Source organism: Molossus molossus, unplaced genomic scaffold (assembly GCF_014108415.1).
Source record: "Molossus molossus isolate mMolMol1 unplaced genomic scaffold, mMolMol1.p scaffold_m16_p_5, whole genome shotgun sequence".
NCBI classification, from domain to species: domain Eukaryota; kingdom Metazoa; phylum Chordata; class Mammalia; order Chiroptera; family Molossidae; genus Molossus; species Molossus molossus.
Genome location: NW_023425388.1, coordinates 49,980,078 through 50,006,331, shown reverse-complemented (window position 1 = coordinate 50,006,331; position 26,254 = coordinate 49,980,078). Strand labels below are relative to the sequence as shown.

Below are 26,254 nucleotides of genomic sequence, written 5' to 3'. Positions count from 1 at the left end.
GGTGTGTATGTATAGAAAAAAATAGTATATAGCAAGTCCTTGAATAACATCATTTTGTTCAGTGTTGTTTCATTGTAATGTAGATGAGATGCCATAGGAAGTTAACTCTTGTTTATATCAACTAGCCTATCGTAAAATTAATTTCGTTATACATCTTTTTGCTTAAAGTTACAGAACCTATCGACGACATTAGGTAAAGACTTACTGTATACAGGGTTCAACACTATCTGCAATTTCAGGCATCCAAGGATAGGGGGAGGAGACTACTGTACATGGTGCACATGAACACACATACTGTAAACACAAGTATTAACACAAGAATTGGTGACTGTGCTTCAAATTCTAATTATACAGAAAGAGCTGAAACCCTGACTTATATGTAGGGCACAATATACCAGTAAAATGGAAGTGCAGTTTTTATATGCAATTTTCTGCAAAGTAAATTAAAATACTACTTTGGGTGCTCGTCTGGGCAGCACTATACTAAAATTGGAATGGTAGAGTGATTAGCATGGTCCCTACGCAAGGATGACACACACATTCGTGAAGCATTCCATATTTTTAGATAAAATAAAATCCTATTTTGGCATTAGGTCTTCATAAACAGGCTAAGTGTAAATCTGAAAGCCTTGTTCTGATATTTTCCATCTAATTTCGAACAGCCTCGTCCTACAGGCCACAAGGCAGTGTTTCCACCAAGTAAAAATTTCTTTTGCATCTTTTGTATGAAGCCATTAAATTAGTAACAGTAAGTAATATACAGGAGCTTCTTGAAAATGTCATGGGAAAAATATGTTGGGTTAGTAAATTTTCTAACATCGATTGTCTAGTCTGATGTCATCTAAGTAGACAGAGTAATATCATAATCATTTATTATTCTACTGTTAATTCTGATAGGAATTTTCACTGTTTAAAGAAACCCAATTTTACAAATGATCAAACAAACCAGCTTCTTTTCTAAATGTTTGGGTTTCTAAACTAAAAGTTTTATAGCAATTAGCCCTCATTGCTCCGTCTTATATACACTGTCTGAGAGTATCACTTGGGGCCTAGAAATAAAAAACTAGTGCAACACTAAACGTGGAAGACAGAACTGCAGCTCTCACAGGTTTTCATCCAGCCTAGGGTGTTGGCTTTCACAAGGAATAACAACTGTGAGGGCCCGTTGTCACTTCTTAACATTGTCTATCACCTTGTAAATCTCTGCTGTCACATGTTAAAGGAATTTGGACATTATTGTGTTTTGAGAAAGCAAAGCTCAGTCACTATCCTAGGGGATAATAAATTCTTTTTTTTCCTACTTGACCATCATAATCATGAGATTAGTAGAAGTCTGCAATTTGTTGTTACTTAGAAAAGTTGAAGAAGCATGTTCATAAAACCAGCAATTCAACTCCCAGGCACACACCCTAGCAGAGCTCCCCAACTATTGTGCTATGGTTCCCGAGTATGCAATGAATGGATTGTAGGTATGCCCAGATATGGATCTCCCCCCAGGCCAGAGAGAGAGCTTCTTTAATGCAGTGTATTGTACAAATATTACTTATCATTTTCTATGTGTGCTATGATGTGAAAAAGGTTAGACAACATCAATACAGAAGTCCTTGCATATGTATGGCAGATACATATACAGAGATATATGTATATATAGGAGCAATATTTGTGATAATTAAAATGAGAATATCCCAAATGTCTATCAATCAATTCATCTGCTAATAAGTTCTGGAATGCTCACACAATGCAATACTATAACGCAGTGAAAACTAATGAGCAATAGCTATATGCATGGACATGGATAAATCTAAGACTACAATATTGAAAAAAAAACAAACCAGTAAGTCCCAGAAAAATACATACAATATAATTCCATTTTTATAAAGTTCAAAAACACATAAAATCAATCAATAAACTGTTTAGGATTACACAGACATGATAAAAGCATTGAAAAAAGCAACCGATTATTAACACAAAATTCAGAACTTTGGTTACCTCTAAGGGAGCAAGAAAAGTTTGGGATCAGAGAAAAGTACACAGGAGATTCTAGAGGTAATGGTAATATTACTATTTTTGAACTGAGCTGTAGGTACACATATAATCTCTATATAATTATTCCAATAAGCCTTAAAGATATTTTATAAATATTTTGAATCTACTCAATGCTTAATAAACATCTTTTAGAAAAGCCCTACTTCGTCCAGAGGTAGACAGCGAATACATCTGCTATCTCTGCAATAGTATGAGGTACATGGAACACGAGGGACAGAGAGCACCAAATTCTAAGGACCCCCACAGGTCAGATACTGAACCTTTCATAAAGGCTCTACCAACTCAGACACAACTGCAACAATAAAAGATCTGAAAGTTATATAATAATTAAAATTAAAACTAAATTCATTTTATGCTGTCATTTTATGAGGCCCCATATATGCACATTTTAACATTAAATAAATATGTTAAAGAATCAGGACTGAATAAACCGCCAGCCTATGGATGAATAACTCCTCTTGCTATTTTCTAAACAGTCAATGTTTCATTGTGTATTTAGACAACACAAAAGACATTTACAGAATGACAATTCTTTAATTCATCATGTATATCCAGCAATGTTTGTTTAGTCAAATGCCTGTCTGTTTGTTGATGTCATTTAAGGGCAGGTTTATAAAGCTTCAAGTGCAAGAACTGGGTCTGTTTCAACCGATATAACTACCAAGGAAAATACAATGAAATCCTTTTTAAGAATTCATGCCTGTACTGTCTCCTTGTATTTTCAGGGCTAGACCATGGACAGCCATTTTTCTAAGCATTAGATATTTTGCCAATCCAGAAGAGATCTAATAGACCACAAAGATATATACTTTACCTCCAAATAAATTAAATTTACTATTTCTTATTTAAAATATAAAAGAAACCCAGCTTTTGCTCTCCCTTTAATATTAAAAAAGGAGCCACTGAAAAGCAGTTAATGTTTACACAAAGGCAATTTTTTCCCTTTTGTTTGTTTTCTTCTTCTTTAAAGTTCTATGGGTGAGTGACCTTGCTGGAATTCCCCGTCAGTTCTGGAGAATCTATTTGGAAGTTTCAAACAGAAACTACTTTCACATGATACATTAGAATGGTATGCCAAGTGGCATCAGTCCTGCACCTTAAACTTGGATATCACAGATGAACAAATAAACTTTATAAGAAATGAAAGGCTCCCCTCCTCACCTCAGGCCATTTAAGAAAAGATAAAATTTAAATATATATGATATTATGTATTTATAGGATCAATTATATGTAGAAAAACTTCACATATTTACCTAATTCATGAAATTTACTCTTGATACAGCTTCAGGCTTTCAAAGACAGGACAATTTTTAAGTATGTCAAACACTGAATATATCATAATAAAATGGGAATCTCAGTCCACAATTAATCCCTGTTACATTCCTATAACTACCTTAAAATCTAGATGATATAATACATTTTTTGGTTTTGCTTTACTTGGACACTTCTAAAATATCTATTTTCATCAAGAGGAAGCTATTTCTAGTTTATTGTGAAAAGGCTTATGGAAAATCTGTTTTTTCCAGTGTGAGGTGGTTATGAAACTAAGCCTAAACCACCTAAAATCAATACAGTCATAAGCAACAGTGGGCATGATTTAGAAAAGAAACAAAATATTTCCCCAATCTAGGTCACACCTCTAGTTTCAACCTTGGCACTGCTCTCCCTCATTTTCAGAAGGTGAAGGTACAATAAGAGGCCCTGGAATTTGAGCCCCGTCATCTATCTTACTCTCAAAAGCTGTTTCAGGACAGGAAAAAATTAAACATTTCACAATCTTAATTTTTGTGAAAAAGTTAAGGGTTATATGGGTGTTTCAGAGGTTGAGATGAAGGGTAAATGAGTGAATGGAGAAAGAGTAGAGGGAGGATGCTTTTTAAATATGTTTCCTAGAATATTTCTACACTAATTTATAACAGTGCCTGGAGTCTTCTGTGAAACATCAGGGAACATCGGTGGGCCTCAGGATCTTCCTTGGCTGTCAAAAAAAATGAGTAAAGATGTCTCTGGGGCTGACAGCAAACACCTGGGATTGAAAGACTAACATTCTCAAAAAAAAGAGGGAGGAAGCAAATGATACTACTATTTGGAGTAGGGATATTCCTAGGAAACTCATTCTAAAAGAGAAGAAAAATAAGGCACCAGTCATATCCAGATACCACTGGATGGGGCTCTTTAGAGACATAATTTTGAGACACAGTTTAATTCAAAGCACCTTCTCACTGAACTCCTAGGAAGTAGTCTTTAAGTTCCGCGAAAGAACCTTGCTTTCTTCTAGAAAGTTGGGTGTAGCTTTCCCTCACCATTGTGAAAGTCAGAAGCAGAAAGAAGCTAGAAGAAGCATTAACCTGTTAACCGAGCGGGACGTATAAATACGTCAAACGTTGCATACAGTAAAAAGGGAATTCCCCAGTTAACAGGTTAAGGAACACAAACATGAATGAAGAGAAATGGCAATGACAGCATAGGGGCAGGTGCTGACTTTCTCTGTCCATCAACAGGAATAACTAGATACTTGAAAAGTTATGCCATACTTTTCCACTCCTTTTTCTTTTCACATAATTTTTTCCCTCCGTGCTTCAATTTGGACAATTTCTATTGACCTATTTTCAAGTTCATGTATTCATTGCTCAGCTGTGTCCAGTGTGTTGATAAGCCTGTCAAAGGAGTTCTTCACCTAGGATGTCATATTTTTTATTTTAGTATGTCTATTTTACTCTTTTTATAATTTTTTTTCAGGAAGTAGGATTTATTGGTGGGTGTAAGGAGGGGGCAGCACTGAGGCTCTCATGAGTGCAGTGCCTGCCACTTGTCCAGGGGACCATGGTTAGGGATGTATTTGACCCCACAGCCATCTGGGATGAGCGCTTTTCAGCCACCATGTCTTCAAATTCATCTGCATTAAATTTAGTAAAGCCCCACTTCTTAGAGATGTGGATCTTCTGGTGGCCAGGAAACTTGAACTTGGCTCTGCACAGGGCCTCAATCACATGCTCCTTATTCTGCAGCTTGGTCCTGACTCTTTTTATAATTTATATTTCTCTGCTAAAACTCCTCATCTATTCATGCATATTACCCCACCTTTTCTACTAGATTCTTTAATACATTGATCACAATTAAAGTCCCTGTCTAATAGTTTCAACATGAGTCATCTCTGGGTCTGGGTCTATTGATTGCCTTATCTCTTGAAAATGGGTTGTTGTTTTTCACGTATTTTGTAATTTTTGCCTGAATGCCAGACATTGTCTATAGACTGACCATACAAACTATATAAAAGAATAGTTACTCTTGAAAATGGGCAGGCTTATTCTTCTGTTCAGCCGACATGAGAACTGAAATTTCAGAGAGATTATCTAGTCAGTAGTTGAGCTGTGTTTATTGCTTTATTGTTGCTATAGTTAGCTTCTGTGTACCTTTCTCCAGCAGCGGGCAGCTGCTATTTTGTCCTTAGTGTAGAGTAGCAATTTTAAACCTTTTTCATCTCATGGCTCACATAAACTAATTACTAAAATTCCACGGAACAGCAAAAAAATACGTTATAATTTTTGCCAATTTGACAAAGAAATAGGTTTAATTTTGATTCATTCACACCAGACAGCTATTATTGTGTTGGCTGTCATAATTTTTAAATTTGACAATCTAAGGGAAAAAAGGTCAGTGCCCCTTAACTAAACAGTCAGGTACTGCACGTTTAAAAAATTCTTGTGACACACTAGTTGAAAATTGCTGGTGTAGATAGAACATAGGATACTTAAGGAATTTACTCAGGGTTCCTACTCCACCCTCAGCTTTCAGTAGTCACTATATGCCTGTGTCACATATGACACAGTATTGCTGCCCCGCCCTAAGTGGCAGACTGCTGATGTTTGTTACTCAGTGCTAACTGCCTTGGTTCTCTTAGTCCAGCCTCAATCTTAGGCAGGCCTTAGGCACTGAGGCCTTGAGAATGGGGCTTTCTGCACCCCACCCCAACCCTATGGCAGTGAAACACTACCTTGTATTTGTGAAAGAACACTGCAAATCACTCTCTAGCACCCCATATCCCACACTAAACATAAGGCAGCAGCAGCTACTGGTAGAGAGGTTCCTGCACCCCCTACCTCCCAGGGCAGAAGCTTTTGCTTTTACCTGACCTCCAGTGAAACTTTGCCTGGACCCTGAAACCAGAAAGGCTTCCTGTCCCTCTTCCAGTGCATTAATATTTTTGCTTCATATGAGAGAATGATTGGTAAGGTAGAAGGGTTTTGTAACTGTGTCCTGAAACACTGCTCTCTCCAATCTTCTGTCTTGCCCTCAATCTTTTATGAGCACCATTGGAAGCTACTGTAAGTGCATTTGTGTCCCCCAAAAGGTAAGTTGAAGTCCTAACCCCTGGTATCTGCGAATGTGACTTTATTTGGAAGTAGGTTCTTCACAGATGTAACCAAGTTGAGACGAGGTCATACTGAAATAGGCTGGGCCCTAATCCAACATGACTGGAGTTGAGAAAACATGGTCATGTAGGAAACCCCAGAACTCATTCCTCAATAGAGGGTCAGCAAGATGGCAAAATGGGAAGTCCCAGATCTAGTTCTCCCCAGAGAAATGAACTTAACAACAACATATGGTCTAACAAGCTTGTATGTGGCCTCCATAAACCAGTTAAGAAGTCATAGTATCCCAGGAAAGCTCAAAGCCAAGAACAGCCATGCAGACATAGATAAGTAAGCCATTTCATTTCACCTGTTATAGCCCTTCCTCCAAGCTGGTACAGTTCATCCTGATCAGAGCAAATACCCAACTTACAACTTCTCCATCAGGAGGGAAAGAGAAGAGTAAAATGTATGTGTAATGTTCCAGCTTTCTGGGTGACTGCCTGAGAGACTGATTTCTGTCTCACCTGACTTGGAGTGCTAAGGTAACTGGCATACTTTGGATCCCCTAGAGCAAGGACAAGCCAGAGGCTAGCTGGAGCCCAGGAAACCTGCAATACCACAGACCAATACCAGAGGGAGCAAGAGATTACAAACTCCTGAAAAATATAAACTCATGAACCTCTCCAATTGGGAAGGCATATACGCAAGCCTGGAGAAAATGCATCTCCATATAAGGTTTGAGAGGTTCCCAGAATCTACAGTAGAGCTGATTGATGGTAATATCCCTTTGTATGAAACCAGTCCATAGAACTGGAAGAGGTGGCTGTTTTTTCAAATGCACAAATCCCAGCAAAAAAATAACAAGGCAAAGGAAACAGAGAAACAAGAGCCAATCAAAGAAGCAAAATGAATCTCCAAAATCGACCCCAAAGAAATGGCAGTCTATAATTACCTGACAAAGAATGCAAAATAATTCTTAAAGATGCTCAATGTGCTACAAGAGAACACAGATAGACAACTAAAGAAAATCAGGAAAATGATGCTTGAACAAAATGAGAATATCAACAAAGATAGAAGGTATTAAAAAAAAATTCTGGAGCTGAAAAATACAAATGAGAAAATTCACAAATACATGGAAATTAAACAACACACTCTTGAACAACCATGGGTCAAAGAAAAAATAACATGAGAAATTAGAAAATATCATGAGACAAATGAAAATGAAAACACAACATACCAAAACTTATGGGATGCAGCAAAAGCAGTACTAAGAAAGGAGTTCACAGTGGTAAATACCAACATAAAAAAGACAAAAGATCTCAAATCAACAACCCAACTTTACATCTCAAGGTATTTGAAAAAAACAAACTAAACCCAATTAGCAGAAGGAAGGAAATAATAAAGATTAATGCAATAATAAACAATAGAATAGAAAAACAATCAAAGTAAATCAATAAAATTAAGAGCTGTTTAAAAAAAAATCAACAAAAATGACCATTCTTAACTAGACAAAAGAAGAAAAAAGAAAACTAATAACAAAAATCTGAATGAAAGAGGACATTACAACTGGTACCATGAAAATAAAAAGAATCAGAAGAGCCTGGCTAGCGTGGCTAAGTGGTTGAGCATCCACCCATGCATCAAGAGGTCACCGGTTTGATTCCCGGTCAGGGTACATGCCCAAGTTATGCGCCCAACTCCTAGTGGGGGACATGCAATGTTCTCTCTCATTGATGTTTCTATCTCTCCCTCTCCCTCCCTCCCCCATCTGAAAATCAGTAAAGAAAAAATAATTAAAAAAAAATAAAATAAAAAGAATCAGAAGAGTCTACTATGAACAATTATACACCAACAATTGGATAATCTGTAGTTTTTAGTGTACAAGTCTTTTGTAGGCGGCCAGTCAATGTTCTCTTTCATTGATGTTTCTATCTCTCCCTCTCCCTCTGAAAATCAGTAAAGAAAAAATAATTTTAAAAAATAAAATAAAAAGAATCAGAAGAGTCTGCTATGAACAATTATACACCAACAATTGGATAATCTGTAGTTTTTAGTGTACAAGTCTTTTGTCTTCTTTACAAGGAATACTTTTGTCATAGGAATACTTCATTCCTAAGTATTTTATTCTTTTTGATAATACTGTAAATGGGATTGGTTTCTTAATTTCCTTTTCAGATTGTTCATTGTTAGTATATACAAACACTACTGATTTTTTTCCTTTTTATTGAATTTATTGGGGTGACACTGGTTAACAAAATTATATAGGTTTCAGGTGCACAATTCTATAATACATCATCCGTACACTGTATTGTGTGTTTGCCACCCAAGTCATGTCTCCATCCATCACCATTTATCCCCCCATACCCTCTTTCACCTCCCTCCACCTCCCCTCTCCCAGGCAATCACTTCACACTTCCTGACTTCAAAATCTATTACAAAACTACAGTACTCAAAACAATTTGGTACTGGCATAAAGACAGATATCTAGGCCAATGAAAAAAAAAGAAAACCCAGAAATAAACTCTCACTTATATGGTCAAATGATCCTTAACAAGGGAGCAAAGGCTGCACAATGGGGAAAGGGTAGTGTCTTCAACAAATATTATAGGAAAAACTGGATATCCACATGCAAAATTTTGAAGTTGGACCCTTTACCTTACACCATAAACAAATATTAACTCAAAATAAATTAAATAACTAAACAAAAGACCAGAAACTATAAAACTCCTGGAGGACAACATGAAGAAAAATCATGACATTTTATTTGGCAGTGATTTCTTGAATATGACACCAAAAGTAAAGGCAACAGTGGCAAACATAGACAAATGGGATTGCATCAAACTTAGAAAACTGCATAGCAAAGGAAACAATCAACAGAGTGAAAAAGAAACCTACAGAATGGGAGACAATATTTGCAAACCATATATATGATAAGGGGTTAGTTAATATCCAGAATATATAAAAAAAAAAAAAGTTAAACTCCACAACAAATTTGACATGAGCAAAGAATTTGAATAGACATTTCTCCAAAGAAGATACACAAACGGCCAAGAAACATATGAAAAGATCCTCTAATTCACTAATTATCAGTGAAATGCAAATCAGAACCACGATGAGATATTATCTCACATGTTAGAAAGAACACTATAAAAAACAAACAAACAGAAAATAAAAGTGTTGGTGAGGATGTGGAGAAAATAAAACTGTGCACTATTGGTAGGAATGTAAAAATGGTGCAGCTGCTCTGGAAAACTGTATGAAAGTTCTTTAAAAAATTAAGTATGGAACTATCATATGAGGCAGAATCCCACTTCTGGGTATATATCCTAAACAATAAGAGGTATTTGCACTTCCATTCATTGCAACATTATTCACATTAGCCCAGACGGGGAAGCAACCTAAATCTCCATGAATGAATAAAGAAAATGTGGTATATACATATACATGCTACAATGTAGATGAATCTGAAGGACATTATACTAAGGAAACAAACCAGTCACAAATATTGCATGATTCCACTGATATGAAATATCTAGAGCAGTCAAACTCTGAAAAATATAAAGTAGAATAGTAGTTGCCAGAGGCTGAGGAAAAGCAAAAGGAGGAGTTCAATTTTGAACATGTTAAGTTTGAGACGAATATTAAGCATACAAATGGAAATGTTAAAATGTTTTGGAGTTCAGAGTCTAAGCTGGAGATAATAGTTTTAGTGTGTGTGTGTGTGTGTGTGTGTGTGTGTGTGTGTCTAAGAACTTTATTTCCTGGACATAAACATCACCTGTGTTCTAGAAAAAGTATTAAAAATAAATTAATATGCCAGAATTAGTAGGTATGTAGTTTTTCTTTATATAAAATGCCCTCAAATTTAAATGTAATTTCGATGTAGCAATAAAGTCCACATTTCTGGATAATCTATTACATTATGGGTGCTAAGAAACCATGCTCACTGCCCAAAATAGTGACCCTTCTAATGTCTTAAAAGTACATTTGTGATATATTGGTTTTGATATAAACCTCATAATTTAAATTTTAAATTAAGTAGGTTATCATTTTTAATACCACCTAAATATACTGACCCAATATAGAAAGTTGGATCAATGTTAGGAATGAAGATTCACAGTTTACCTTCCCAGACTTTTCGTTAATATTTCATATTATGTTCTTGGCTTTGTTTACATGCCTCAGGTGAATTCAAATTTAAGCATAATTCCCCTACAGCGTAATGTTAATTAGGCAGTTTTCCCAAATCTGAGAACATCAATACTAATCCAGTTGTGATGTTTTGAGGGTTCACAGCTTAAATCTACTATAACATTATGTAATCCATCCTTCAGGATTATGGAAAAAGGCTTCAGAGAAGAGTTTCCACTGCTGCAATAATCCAAATAAGAGACTGTTTCAGGAATTGCTGGAAGGTAGGTTATTCTGTAGTGACTATGCTTCAATTGCTGTGCAGTTCGCCCAGAAACAATCCATTTCAACTTCTGACCTTTTGTTTGGAGCACTTGTTTGATGAATATTCTGTTAAACACTTGGACACGAGCTCTTGCCAGAAGGTCAAATCTCTGCTATTTATCTTGGAATGTTTCTGAAGACATTCTGTGCCTTCTGTTAACTCTATACACTTCTGTGCTTGGATCTCCAATGCAATGATGGACAATGCCAACACAGAAGGCTTTGCTTTAGAAAATAGAATCCTGCAGTAGCATGCCTTAAGTTGAGCTTCTAATCTTTCAAAATTAAGGCTATTCCTCCTTTCAAGTGGTAAGTTCTCTTGAATGAGTGAATAATAAGCTGCAGAAATTGAAAGGCAGTAGTAGCTTTGACTTTCCAACACACTTTGTCCAACACAATCTTTACCATTCTCATCAGGTCCGAAACTGTGAACCTATACTGGCTTATTCGAATCAAGTCACTTGCCAATGGGACAGTCCTTTCCTCTTCTACTGATTTTACAGCCAGGTAGAAGCAGCTTAGTCCAACACACCCAAGGTGCCTGGGCTGTACCTTCATTTTGGACAGGACTCTGTCCAGTAAATTCACAGCTAGAGAAAATGTCTCTGTGTTGAAGCCGAAGAACTGAGTTAGACTAAGAAGATCTTTGACTGCAAAGTCCCTTAGTCTTGCAGTCATCCTGAGGCCTTTTCGTATGCAGATTCAATGAGCCTCCAGCCGCACCCTTTGGCTGACATTCTGGCTCCTGTTTCAACAGGGTGTTCAGGTGGTGTAGCAGTTTCTGAGAGGCCGTTGTTGTGAGTACCTCTATCATCTAGATCGCGAATGCGGCTCCTTCTCCTTCGAAGTAATCAGCCTCCCCGGGCCTGCTCTCACCTCCGCCCACTATATCAGATCGAAGAGGCCCAAGAGGCCCAAGAGGCCCAAGAGGCGAGGGGACTGGCGGGCAAGAGGGGAGAGGCCCGGGGAGGGGGGAGCTGTCCTGGGTGGAGGTCTCCGCTGCGCCGTCCAGACCACACTGCCCTCCTCAGAGTCAGCTCGGAGCAGAAAGGCGGAGATAACAGTTTTAAAGTAAAGTAAAGATGGTATTAAAGCCTTGAAACTAGATGAGATCATCAAGAGAAATGAGTGTAGGTAGAAGAAATAGTCAGAGAAGTAGGAGGTAAGCCTAAAGGGTGTCATATCCTGGACGCCAAGTAAAGAAAGTGTTTGCAGGAAAAGATAGTGATTGTCTATACCAGCACTGCACATATTATTTAATGAGCACACATTCAATTTAGTACATATGTACCAACTTTGGAATAATTTTAATATTTTAACAGATATATTCATTAAGTATATTGAACAAAAATTTTATTGATAATCAGGATTTATTTTCTTAGTTTTAGAGTATATCAAATACTGTTGTAGAATATATTATTATACATATGTATATGTATGTATATATTTTTAAATACATTTTAAAATCTAGAACAATATTTCCTGATACACTACTCTAAGGGCTATTAAGATCTAATGAGCAAAAGTATTCTGGCAACAGATAAGTTTGAAAGATGTGTTATAAATTTCCAAAACAGAATGCAACATTTTCCAAACTTATTACACAACCTTTTTGGTTTAGAGTCTTTTTTTAGCTGTGTCAGCATTTTGAATAACACAGTTGGGAAATAGTGAGTTAAAAGCCTGGACATATTTCTTTTGTCCACACTATAGCAAAATTTGTGTCAGCAAAGACGTTGGGAGATATTTTTTTTCTGCCTCTTCAACACTTTTACTGAAAACAAGATCTTTCTGCTTCTATACCACTTATGCTAGAAGATATGATGACTTTTGCATTATTTTTACACTGTGACTTCTGTCTGTCTGTTCTCAGGTTTCTACTGTTACTCATCAAACACCAAAATAACAAGATGTTCCATTTCTCTAAAAAATGGGCATAAAGTTCCAGTAAATATGTAAAACACATTCAATTAATACATTTTAAATTACTTAGAATAATGTATGCTTATATATTAAATATAACCCAATATGATCATTTAACCAGCAACCTGTTATTCATAATGCTTTTGGTAAAATTATTTGCCCTTTATGAGAACTGTCCCTTTTAATGGTTCTGTGGTATTCTTATTATGTCTTCTCACATTTTTTTCCCTTGAAATATGTAGAGCAAAATTAAAAAACAAAACATATTTCCATTATTTCTCTAAAAGTCTACTATTGGTTTAATTCCCCTCTTTAACCCTGAAAAATGAGGCAGGACAGAAGATTTGATTTCAAAAAGTACTGTTTATCTTTAGGTAGAAAAGAGAAAAGTTAAAAATAAAGTCAAAGTCAAATAAGAGCATATTTTGCCAGCAGAACACCACTTAGCAAATATTCTCATCTTTTGCCTCAAAATACCAGCTTCGTTTAGTGAAGTACTGCAGAGTTTACTGAGTTCTGCAGTCCATGCCCTGCTTTCTCTCTGGCCTGCAGGTGTCTCCACAATTCTCAGACTCAGTTTCAAATGACAGAGGTGGGGGTGGGGGGAGACAAAAAAGAATTAGAAAAGTATATATCCCATGGAGAGACATATACTCATATACTGTATAATCCCATTTAACTTCACACAGTGTAGCTCTGATTTTGGCCACCATATTGGTGAAAGGTTACCTGCTTTACTCCCAGTCCTCCATCCTAGTTCAGCTGATAATTGTATTAAAACCAGTTTGAAATACAACTGACATATAACCATGTATTAGTTTAAGGTGTACAACATGATGATCTATGTATATATTGCAAAACAAAAATACCTATTTCTAAGTCATCAAGTATCTACCTCAAAACAAAGGAAGCCACTACCAGTGGAATCTCATACTACCTCATGATTAAAGTCGGAGAAACTAGAGCAGTGGTTCTCAACCTGTGGGTCATGACCCCTTTGGGGGTCGAATGACCCTTTCATAGGGGTCACCTAAGACATAACAGTAGCAAAATTACAGTTATGAAGTAACAACAAAAATAATTTTATGGTTGGGGGTCAGCACAACATGAGGAAAGGGTCACGACATTAGGAAGGTTGAGAACCACTGAACTAGAGTAATTAATGTGCTGGTTGGTATCTTTGACAGCAGACGTTAAAAAATATCCAATTACTAAGTTTGAATCAACCTTGGAAATGTTCTGGACATAATATAAGCAGAGGCTGTCAATTCTGTGTATTTTTTACACCAATAAGAAATGTCCTAATACAGAAAGCAAGTTATTCTAGAAGACCAATTTCACAACTTTATAGTTAAATCCAATAGTTTTTCTGGGTTCCTTTGTAAGACTCAAATGTCTGTGACCTGTGGCTCAGAAAAAAAATTTATGATTCCAGTCCAATTACCAGTTCTGAACAAGATAACTCTTTAATGAGTCAAATTTACAACCTGCCTTTACCACTATGGAGGATGTTCTATATAACTTTACCCAGTTTAATGTTACTATTACTTTACATGCTGTTCTCTTTATGTGTTTTCATCCTTTTGTACTATATGTATTTTTAGAAGCCACTTCAAATATTTTTTAGAACAGAGCAAGATATAAACTTAATTAACTTTTTAAATTACTTAAAAATATTAAGTCTCCACCAACTCAGGTTATGGGTTACATTGTTGCAAATATGCATCTCTGTGAGTATAAGTTAAATTCACTCATTCAATAAATAAGTTTTAAGTGCCTACCATGTGTCCGGCACTACTCTGGGTATTGGGGAAAACACTGGTAAAGTGTCAGAGATAAGTATCATGGAGAAAAGTAAAGCAGGGAAGAGGAATAGGAATGGCGTGGGTGGTGGTGAGGCTACAATTTAAAATGGCCAGAGAGGGCTTCACTGAGATGACAAATCATGACTTGAACGATCTGAAAATGAGGGATTAAACCGCATAGATATCTAAGGCAAGAGCATTCCAAGTAGAGGGAATATCACGTACAAAGTTCCTAAGGCAGAAGAACACGTTGCATTTCTGAGGATTAGCTAGAACAGAGTAGTTGGGGCTGACTGTTAGATGATAGAGTGATAGGGCAGAGCAAAGGCAGATCGCATAAGGCCTGGGAGATCACTGTAAGGACTTCAACTTATAACTGGAGTGAGATGAGAAGCAATTAGAAGGCTCTGAACAGAAGTTAAATAACCTAGAATTTACAGTAGTATGTGAAACATCTAAATGATAAGTGGTAGTTGTGGAAAAAATTAGTCCATAAATATTTACTGAATTCATACTATTTACTAGGATTTCCCAAAGCACTGGGCATACATTGGTAAATAAAATACACATCAGTCCTTGTCCTCGTGAAGCTTTAGTTTTGTGGGTAAGAATATTAACAAATGGCCCTGGCTGGTGTGGCTCAGTGGTTGGAATATTGGCCTGGACAGTGAAGGGTCATGGGTTCGATTCCTGGTCAAGGGCACATACCTGGGTTGCAGGCTCACCCCCCCACCTGTCAGGGTATGTGCGGGAGGCAACCAATGGGTGTGTCTCTCTCACATCTCTTCCTCTCTCTCTCTGTCTCTGCCCCTCCCCACCCCTTCCTCACACTCTAACTGAGGATAAATGGAAAAGTATCCTCAGGTGAGGATAAAAAAAAAAAAGGAAAAAACATTTTCATATAATGTTTCTACTAGTATGAGGTTGAACCAACCTTAAATGTTATTAACAGCCTGGGTGTCAGAGTAAGTGGTATTAGAATGTTAAATGAAATATCCAGAGGACCTATAGGCTTTCTCTGTACTCTGAAATTTTAAAAAATATCTCGTTAATTAGACCAAAAGTCAAAGTAAAGTTAATTCTTTTGTTATAAGTAGTATTAAGTGAAAAGAAAGTCTCCAGGAAATCTAAATGCGTAGAAAGGCATTAGTACTAAAATGATACTCCTAGAACAGCAACTGCAACTCATAGGAAAATGCATTTTATTCAATGATCAAGTACACAAATACAAACACACACTTCCACACACATATATAGCTAAAATAAAATTGATTTTTACCAGGTAGGATGCATTGTGAAATTTTCTGGTTTATGTTCTTTCATTAACAACAACAACAACAAAATGCAGGTCACAACTTAATAACAAGTTTTGCAAACCACAAATAAGTTACAACACATAACAGCTCTAGAGCATTATCAATGCTAACTTACAATTTTAGGGAAATGTATAGTCTTCCTCCTGCTTAGAATTAGCCAACAAAAGTACTCTATGTACTCAGAGAAAATGAAAATTAACATAGCCTTGTTACCATGTATCCGCCTGGACATGGTGCTTTCGGTGTGCTTAAATCACCTCCCTTCCCAGGCCCCAAACTTGGGATGACTTGCAACTATGCCTGTCCTGCACATTTTATCTAAAAGCCCTTTCTATGTACATTATTTCATTTGATCCTCACAACAACCCTGTGAGGTAGGCAGGGAAAATATTATCAGACTTACTTTACAGATGAAGTTAAGGTTCAGAGTGGTTAAGTGACTTTCCCAGTTATCAAATTTTATCTAGGAAGAGGCAGGAAGAATCATCATCATGCCTGGCCAGTGTGGCTCTGGTTGAGCATCGACCCTGCACCAAGAGGTCGCTGGTTTGATTCCCGGTCAGGGCACATGCCCAGGTTGTGGGCCTGATCCCCAGTGGGGGGCATGCAGGAGGCGGCCAGTCGATGTTCTCTCTCATCAATGTTTCTCTCTCTCTCTCCCTCTCCCATTCTCTCTCTCTAAAGTCAATAAAGAAAAATTTAAAAAAAAAAATTTTTTTTTTTAAAGAATAGTCATTAACTTCTAGGTTGAGGCTCTTTTCTCTAAACCACATAGCCTCAGAGAGTATAATTTGACCTTAAATTATCCTCCTTTTCATCCTCCTTTTCTTATTGTTGATTCAAGTTTTTATAGGACACAGCAAAAGACCCAATTCTAAAGTTATCCTGCTAAGTTTATGCTTCTCTACTAATGAAAACTTATGGCCACAGGATATATCTTTTGGAAAGCACTGTTTCCTTGGCTCTAGTCTATGGAACATAAGCAATATAAAGGCCCTAAAGGTGAAGGAAACTGCAGACAAAAGAATATAAAATGGAATGTATTAATGGATTTTAGTCCCTTTAGCTTTTACTTTTGTGACAGAGTTCAATGGAGAGCTTTAATGCAGATGAGACTTGAGGCTTTTGAAGAGGCTCTAAGTCGTGATGAAGTTATTCAAACTCAAATCTTGAATGCGTGCGTAATGATGGTAGGCCTCAGGGTCTTCAAAAACTTGCACTTGATGCTTTAAAACAAAACAAAACACACACCAAAAAAAAATTCTACTAGCAAGTCTAATAAAATTGTTTAAAGGATTTTGAAAAGCTATACCTCTTTCACCAGCAATTAATCAGAATACTAGATACCATGTTGAAAAAAACAAAAAGAGAAAACCAAAAAGAAATAAAGAAAAAGAAAATGAAACAAAGAGATTTTTAAAGACTACAGTGTACAGAATAGCTTAATATGTTCATTGGCTTCTCTCTTTTATTAATATTCTTCACTTTAAATCATGGGTGGGGAACATCCAGCCTAAGGGCCCCATAAGGCCCTCAAAATCAATACCAGCTAACATCATTCGCCTCACCAAATTAGCCTGACCAAACATAGCTGCCTAGTTTTTAAGTCGATAATTTTGTATGGCACTTGAATGAGGTTATAAATATCCAAATGGCCATTGACAGAAAAAAGGTTCCCCACCCCTGCTCAAAACAGAATTTAAAGTTCTTACCGAACCACGTTGGGCTGTAATAAGATAAATGGATTTAATGATAATTTCCTGTATGTGATCACTATTCAAGATATGTGTTTGTCTTAAAGAGTCTCTGATCTTTGAAAGCACAACCAAAATATTTGTTGGAAGAGATGGCATAAAATGAAGTTGATTTCATGAGGTAGAGAAAGAAACTGGACTAGGAATATTATGGTTTGAAACTATTTAAACAGGGAAGAAAAAATAACAAAGCCTTAGAGTGAAAAAAATTCAGACCACTCTGCAGGCCCAAATGAATAACGTATCATAAATCTTACTGACTACTTCTGTGCTATTTCTAACTTGCTTCTTTTTAATGTACATGCTCCTATAAACCTGCCTTTTTTCCCCAAGAAAACCTTAAGCTTTTAAAAATTAATAATAAAAATAGCAAGTAATAGTTACTGAGTCCATACTTTGTGCAGGCCCTGCTCTACGTACTTTATGTAAATCCACTGAGTCCTTACAGCAATCCCATGAATTAGATACTACTATTATCCTCAATTTAGAGATGAAGAAACTGAGGCACAGAGAAATTAAGAAATCTTGACCCCAAACTGTGGAGTCAGGATTCAAACTCGGGTCTTCCGGCTCCAGAACACCAACCTACATCTACTGCTCTACAAAACTCGTTTTAATATAAGAAAATTTACCAGGACTAAGGCTTTCTGCAAATCAGCCTTGTGCCCTGTCACAATCTTTCACTGCATATTTCCTGATCAGAATGTGCAGTGACTAATTTAAGTTTCCCAACAGTGGTAATGTGGACTCAGTTTCAACCGTCACTTCTTGGAAGTACAATCCTGTAAAAGCAGTTTTAAAAAAAAGCATGCCACCAAAATATTAACAATGGTAGATTATTGGTGACTTGACTCCTTTTATCTTTTTGGTGATCTATATATCCTAATATTTCACTCTCCCTCTGTCTCTCTCTCTCTCTAATTTTTGTAAAGTAGACATGGATTACCTGTACAATTAAACTATTCAAGGTAGAGTAAGCTTTATGGTAATAATGAAATAATAATAAACTTTTTACATACATTATCTTTATTCTTCAGTAAATTCCTATTTTCCAGACGAAATTAAAGCTTAGAATGAATAATAAACTTAATTAATAGAATACCTAGTAGATACTGGAGGTCAGATTCAAACCTGTCTTTACTACTCTAGAATCCTTGCTCTTTCTATTATACATAAAGAGATCTTTCTAGCCCTGGCCGGTTTGGCTCAGCGGTTAGAGCGCTGGCCTGCGGTCCTGAGAGACCCGGGTTCGGTTCCCGCTAAGGGCGCGTACCTCGGTTGCAGTTTGTCCCCGGCCCTGGTCGGTTGTGTGGGTGGCAGCCACTCAATGTGTCCCTTTCACATCGATGTTTCTCTCTCTCTCTCTGTTCCTCTCTCTCCCTCCCACTCTACCTGAGCAAAAAATGGAAAAATGTCCTCGGGTGAGGATAAAAAAAAAAAGAGAGATCTTTCTAAAATTTTATATTCTTCTGAAATAGAAAATACTGAATATAACTTAAGTTCAGTCAAGCTTATCATTTTGAATATCCATTAACACAGAGCTGTTTTCATCTAATCAAATGAGCCCAGGTTACAATTTTAAAATGAGTTGGTCAGCTTTCTGATTTTCTTCTTGCCCTTGCTTGTCAATGTGCCTGCTCCTAATAGGTATACCAACAATTTGCTGCTTCTAATACCAGTTAAATAAGCCTGTTAGAACTACATATGTCTACAAAAAAGTAAATAAACTGAGTAAGGACCTGAGAAAAGAATATAGTTTGTGTCTTCTATTTTAGGAGCTCAGGTTAATTTTTAAGTTTATTTCCTGGTTATGGGTAAGTGAAGCTTGGTGGATAAGTTAGTTATCAGTATTTAAATACAGAGATAACAGAACATCTACTAGTACTATTTAAAAACCACTTTAAACATTTTTGGGTTTGAAAGGGACTTCATACTAATCTAGTACAATCTCCCATACAGCGAGAAGTCCCCTGGGCAGCATTCCTGATGTTCCAACCCTGCTTAAGCAACCCTAATGACCTGCAGTCCACTGCCTCTTGACACCATCTACTCCACTGTTGACTAGTTTATACCTTCTCTCAGTTAGAAGCAATTTTGGCCTCAAAAGAAATAAACGTACTTCCCAGGGAGTTTCTCCAACTCTTCCAAAGTCTTCTGTTTTCTAAACAAAACAGTGCCAGTCCCCTCAATCTCGATCATCACTGTTGTCCTTCATATAGTTACAAAAAATATTAAAACAATTATTTTTTCCTTCAAGGAATATCTAATAATGAAACCAATTTTGGACATTCATGTTTGATAGGTTAACAGATCTAGTCATGGTCATACACAATTGGAATGCTAGGTAAGATTTATGGACATAGCTCAGATCCAAATTGAACAGCAACATATGTTTGAGTTCTCCCTTCTTTTTCCCTTCCTTCCAAAATACCACAAAGCAGAATCTTTAAAAGATACCCTTAACCATAACACATTGCTAGATTAAAATCTTCTCACTCTCAGGTTTTTGTCTACCTTCCCATCACTGAAATCCTGTCATGATCCTAAAATGTACAAAATTCTTTAAGCTGCTCTCACAAATCATGAGTTAGCCTACAATAGGCCGAGCTCTGAGGCCTTAAAATTCTGACTTTTTTCTCTTGGATTAACTATCTTCCTAGAATTTTTTTGTTTTCTAGAAAAAATTTTAAATATTATATGTAAAATAATATATATGTTTTATATAATAATATATTATATATCTATGTGCATAGATACACATGCATGTGCATAGACATCTATATACCTTCCCCAATTCTATGTTATCCACTTGTAAATTTTAAGTTCATGCTCATCTCCTTTCTTTCTATATGTTACTTTTACCATACTCACCCTGACTCAGGAAAACACAATCAACCCTTGGATTCAATTCATTGCTATCCATTCTCTTAGCAAGAATAAGGAGTCCCACTCTAGGCATCCTGTCCAATGTCTTTCACTTTGTGGCAGTTGTGATTAAACCCAAAGATCTCAAGAAGCAAAGCATCATTTAACAGCAATGATTCTAAGCAAATACTCTGCCAAACTATGGTATAAATCACCTGTATAACATAGCCTAGTCCATTCCATTAATCATGACGCAGCCCCTAGATTAGCAGCCTCATTTTGATTTTAACAAGTTATACAATTAGTGGTATCATATGGGTAGGTATTGTACATAGTTTATTCTCAAGCAGGTCTAAAATAAAATTCCTCTACTAATAAAACAAAGATTACTATATCTTTAAATTTCTTGTATAACTCATTTTTACTCACCTATTACTATTATATTTCATTGTCTACAATGAAAGTGTGGAAAGACAAAGATGGCTAGAGAAGTGAAAGTCATCAGAAATTTTTTCTGAGTTCCAAAGCAAATAATCAGCCAATTCAAAGTGATACAGTCAAACCTGGCCGGTGTGGCTCAGTTGGTTGGGCACTGTCCCAGGCACCAAGGGGTTACTGGCTCAATTCCCAGTCAGGGCACATGCCCAGGTTTTGGGTTTGATCCCCAGTGGGGGGCATGCAGGAGTCAGCCAATGATGTGTCACTTTCATGTCAATGTTTCTCTCTCTCCCTCTCCCTTCCTCTAAAAATCTTTTTTTTTTAAAAAGTAACATAGTCAATACAGAATAAGATTATCCATATATATATATAAATGATCTTTCTGGTTTACGAATTTTACTAACAGAGAGAATAAGCCATTCTTTGAAATGCCTTGAGCCAATCCCCAAAATCAAAACAAAGTGAAATAATAACTATGACCCGTTTAAAGAGTAGTTACTCAAGAGTAATTCAAATAAACAAAGTTCATTCCATTCAGTAATAATGAGAGGCTCAGAAGAACCTTGCCAATGCAAGACAAACCTAGCTTGCAAACAGAAGTATCATCCACATCACTTCATGAAGTCAACAATATGCTACAAATTATATAGCTATATTGAATTTGGCAGCAGTAAGCACTTAGTTCATCACAAATCCGTATTAAGAGTAATAATCTAAAAAAAGGAGAAACATCTGTAACAAAAATAAATTAATAAAAAAAAGAGTAATAATCTAATGTCAAGATTCAAAACCTATTATAATATCACAAAACCTTCCCTGCATCTCTGTAAAAACAAAAAAAACTCACTTGTGCAATCCAAATACTCTGACTAGTGCAAATAATTCTAAGTCATAAGGAATAGTAGTAGGCTCCCATAATTATGAAATTAGCCTAAAGCTTTGCTATTTGTTTTTTAGTATTTATAAAAATAAAATCATATTCACAGTAAAAAAAACATTTAATCCACCAGAAAGAGTATACAGAAAAATATTTCTTCCTACTCTAGACCTGTAGTCTTATTCCTCAAGAGTACCTGTGTCAATCATTCATATATATGTATATATAATACATACATATATATACATATATACACATACACACATACATATATAGATATAACATAGTAGTATATTATAAAGATTTAAAAAATATTGCATGTATATAGAAATGTATGCTTTTGTAAACATACTAATATACAGTTCTATACTGTTTTTCTCAGTTAACAATGTATCTCACAGAGATTTTTCCATATTTCCACCTATGGATCTGCTTCATTCTAAGAGCTGTGAAGTACTACATTGTATGAAGGCATTTATTTAATCAGACCTTAGTGGAGGAATGTTTAGGCTATTTTTTAGTTTTCTATTTTTTTTACATTTAAAATAATATGATGATGAAGATCTTTAAATACAAATTTTTGTGTGTATGTGCAAATATACCCGAAAGATGAATTTCTGGAACTACTGTCTGACTTTGGAATGAAACAATTTCTAAGTAAGAAGCCAGCGTATCTACAAAGGAGACCAGAAAAAATCACAAGTTTAGTGCTTAGCGATTAAAAGTTGCCAAACGTTACCACAAAGTTAAAAGTTAAAGTTTTTAAAATTAACAAACCCCTAAGCTAGAAAAGGTAAAATAGTAAAGGACAGAAATTTTATTCTCTGGGATAGAAAGATAAAAGACATGAGGAATGAATCACCGAAGAGATTTTTGAAAAGAAGAAGAAAAAAAAGAAAATAGCACTAATAAGACAGGATAAAGAAAAAATAGACATTTTGGGGCCTCTTTCCTTGCTTCAAATTAAGGCATAAAATTGGCCAGAAGAATTGAGACCTATATTATCATTGAATCAAAGTTGTATGTAAGATTATTAAAATGACTATTTGAGGCCCCATTCCTACAGAGCATCCATAGGTTGACAGACTCTAAAGTCTTGAAAGGAGTTCTCAAATAAAAAAGAAGAAGAAGAAGAAAAGAAGCACAGTAGTAATCTTCCAGGAATAATATACCTTGTCAATCTCTTTAATTTCTGATCAATCTTATAGGGAAATAGTAATGACTGCCTCACAAACACAGAACAAACCTCTCTTTGGAAGGTCCACATTAAAACATAATTTAAAGAGATTCAGCCTAGATTTTTCGGTCACAATCCTACAATTTCCTAGTCCAATCCAGGGCTATTCTCTCATCGAACATAAAACACAGTCAATAACTTACCTTTCCCAAAGTGCTAGGATTTGAATGCCACAATACAAAATGACTCATGTTTGTGTCCATTAATGGTCCGTAGATTTCTTTAAATGAAGTCCATGGATATCAGTGTTCTGCAAAACTGAAAACCTCAAGAATGTCAATGCATACACCTAAGTTACCACTTGGATACCAATTTATTATGAGTAATAGTTACAATAAATATTATTATGAAAACAGACATTTAGATGTGCAAAATAAATGGACATGACATTGAACAGCAGATTAAGGTAGCAAAATTAGGCTTTATTGTTAAGTAATACATTAATATTAATGTAAATCTAGAGGATCTCAAAACCTTACTTTATACCATATTTATATGCATTGCAAAGTTGACACCAAAACAAGCACAAACAATGATGGGGGGTAATTTGGACACCAACACTTCCCAGAAACTGGGAAAACAAGTTTGAAAGGCAGGCAAACTTTTAAAATTTAAATGACTGCAATATTTATTTGCATGTCTACTTCTTGATTGTCCAACCTATTTTTATGAACATTTTGATTTTTTAAAATCTAAAAATGCTTACTAGTTTCTTCTTTGTACAAAAGAAAAACAAAACCAACCAACAAACAAAGCCATAAATTCATGTTTTCCTACTCCATTATATCCAACTTAAGGATACGATTCTAGAACCTGCAAGGAGCTATTATCACTTCATGGGACTGCATCTAGATAGTGATTCACATCCAGATCCCATTACATAGCCTGACAACCAAAAATAAATCTGGTTTTAGTATTTGTTCTTTAGATCTATTCCCACTCATCATCACCTTTTAGACAGCTATACAAATACAAAGGAAACAATTTAATCTTCCGGGATTTATTCTTTGGAGGCTTCCTACACTGTTTGGAAGAAGTTAACCTTACGTGAACACACCAGGTGAAACCTCTGACCGGATTTTCATAAATTACTATTTTCATCTTTATTATGAAATAATTCTCATGTACATCTCCAATGTAAGAAGTACCCCAATATAAAAAAGAAAATATTCAGAAAAAGGAAAGTGAATTTATATTTATGAAAAGAAAGCACTCAGAACACAAAGTAGCAGCTCAGGGCAAAAACTGCAGCTTATCATTTGATGGATAACTCCTCCCGGGTATCACTTTTCCAGAAAAGTGAAGGACTCTGAAAGAAGCCAAATTAATCGCCGTATCTTCTCTACCCACACCAGAAGAAAACATGAAGATACATTTCTAAATTTGAATAACCTCAAAAGAATGTCCTGAATCTCTACTACACCGGCGTCCTCATAAACCACTGGTCAACAAACTACACGGGGGTCACTTCTACATGCAGAGGGAGGGGTACTACAATTCGGGAGGTTATCCACACCTGCCCCGACCCCCCTTGAGGCAGAGTCAGCTTCGTGCGTTCATTAGTTCGTATTCGACAGCATCTAACGAATGCCTAATACTGGCAAAGCACTGTCCTGGATGAACAGATGAAAAGACGAGGTCTCTGTACCCTACTAGCAGAACAGCAGTGGGGGTCAGTGCAAGTGGAAATGAACTCTAGGTCAGCTCATCTCAGTGCCCAGGCTCCATCTCTCCATCCCCGAGCGCAGTGCTCCGGAGCCCATGACTCCCAGCTATGACCGATTGTTCGGAGACTCAGCCTATCTTTCCTCAACGACCTGGGCCCTCGCGACCCCGTTTGCAAGGTTCCTCGTATCCCAATCACCCGCGGGCGTCCCACGCCAAGGAGCCTTTCCCCAGGACACCCCCTAATGTGCGCTCTTCTTCCCCCGGGCCGAGCGTGGAGCCCGAAGCAAACTGGGGCAGCTACTCTAATTCCCACCCTTGCCCGGGTCCAGGTTCGGCCAGCAGGTTACCTGTCGGGGATCCCAGGTTCCAGGACCAGAGAAGCTCCGCCCCGCTCATCGCGTCGCCCACAACCTGGCCCCGCCCTCAGGGCGGGACTTCCTGTGCCTCACGTCCGGCCGGTTGCCCCGGCCCTGCTGTCCCGCGTAGCGTCAACCCCTCTTTTGATGTCATTTCCGATCTGTTCTGGTTTCCCCTGGAGCCTGGAGCTTTGCAGATCTTGTTTACCCGTTTTTACCCCCCTGCTTTCCTAGTCGCTGCCTGTGTAATCCAGCTCGGAGAACTGCATTTTTTTTTTTTTCCAAACTTCTTTGCCAATTTCTGCTCCTTGTCTTCTGCAGATTCTTGCCTCTGCTCTGTACCTTGAACTCATCACTCCTCCGAACTCGGCTGTCCCCTCGGAGAAATCACAAGTTTGTTCTGATTTTTCTGACTCTTCTGCCCAGTGGATTTCGGGCTCTGCAGTTGTGCTGCCTAGTTTCAGACCTTCCTCTCAGTTGTAGCGGTGTTACCTGGGCAAGTTACTTAATTTCTCTGTGCTTGTTTGAGTGTGAAGCAGGTAACACTGCTACAGAACACAAGGTCGGTGTGTGTATTACTTGAAACAACACATGGAAAGCGAAGGCACGGTGAAAGCGCTCAAGGAGCATAGACTAGTACAAGCTCTCTCATGTTTCCTGTTGAAAGATATAAGTGGTAAGGAAGGCAAGAACCAGTTTTCCTGTTATCCTTTCTATCCTAGGCTTTTACTTAAGTGATTAATTAATGATGCTTGGCACTTCCCCCTCTAAACTGTGAGCTCCTCCAGACAAAGGTGGTATCTTCACAGGAACTAACTTCAACCCTAGTTGAAATCACCTGCTTAGTTATTGTGCTAGATCCTGGGGGGGAAATGAGTAAAAAACCCAGGCCCTGCCCTCCAAAATCATGGAGGTACTTAATAAATATGAACAGAAGAAAGTCAATCCAGGAAGAAATAGAGAGGAACAGCTTAGCTGAGGATTTATCCTTAGAACAAAAGAAATTCAAAGAATGTTAGTACAAAAAAGAATTTAAGAGATAATCAGTTAGATAACCTGTTGATGTTATAAGTAAAGAAATTAGTTCCAGAGAAGCAACAGACTAAAAGTCATACAATTAGTGGCAGGGCTAGGACCAGAAGTGGAGTCTCAAAATGCT

At 36.9% G+C, this 26,254-nt stretch overlaps 1 long non-coding RNA gene, 1 other non-coding gene and 1 pseudogene across 2 annotated transcripts; 1 reads left to right on the top strand and 2 right to left on the bottom strand.

Annotated features, from left to right (window-relative positions):
• The first annotated feature begins 461 nt into the window (after positions 1–461).
• Positions 462–563, top strand: LOC118617943. Its single transcript, XR_004956900.1, has one exon. It is a non-coding gene; the product is annotated as a U6 spliceosomal RNA (small nuclear RNA).
• Positions 564–10,847: 10,284 nt separating this feature from the next.
• On the bottom strand, positions 10,848–11,670 carry LOC118617308 (annotated as a pseudogene).
• A 4,870-nt stretch (positions 11,671–16,540) lies between these two features.
• Positions 16,541–25,174, bottom strand: LOC118617307. The gene is made up of 3 exons (XR_004956817.1): positions 25,087–25,174; positions 23,215–23,329; positions 16,541–17,126 (listed from the first exon to the last, which is right to left on the bottom strand). It is a non-coding gene; the product is annotated as an uncharacterized LOC118617307 (long non-coding RNA).
• Between the last annotated feature and the right edge of the window lie 1,080 nt (positions 25,175–26,254).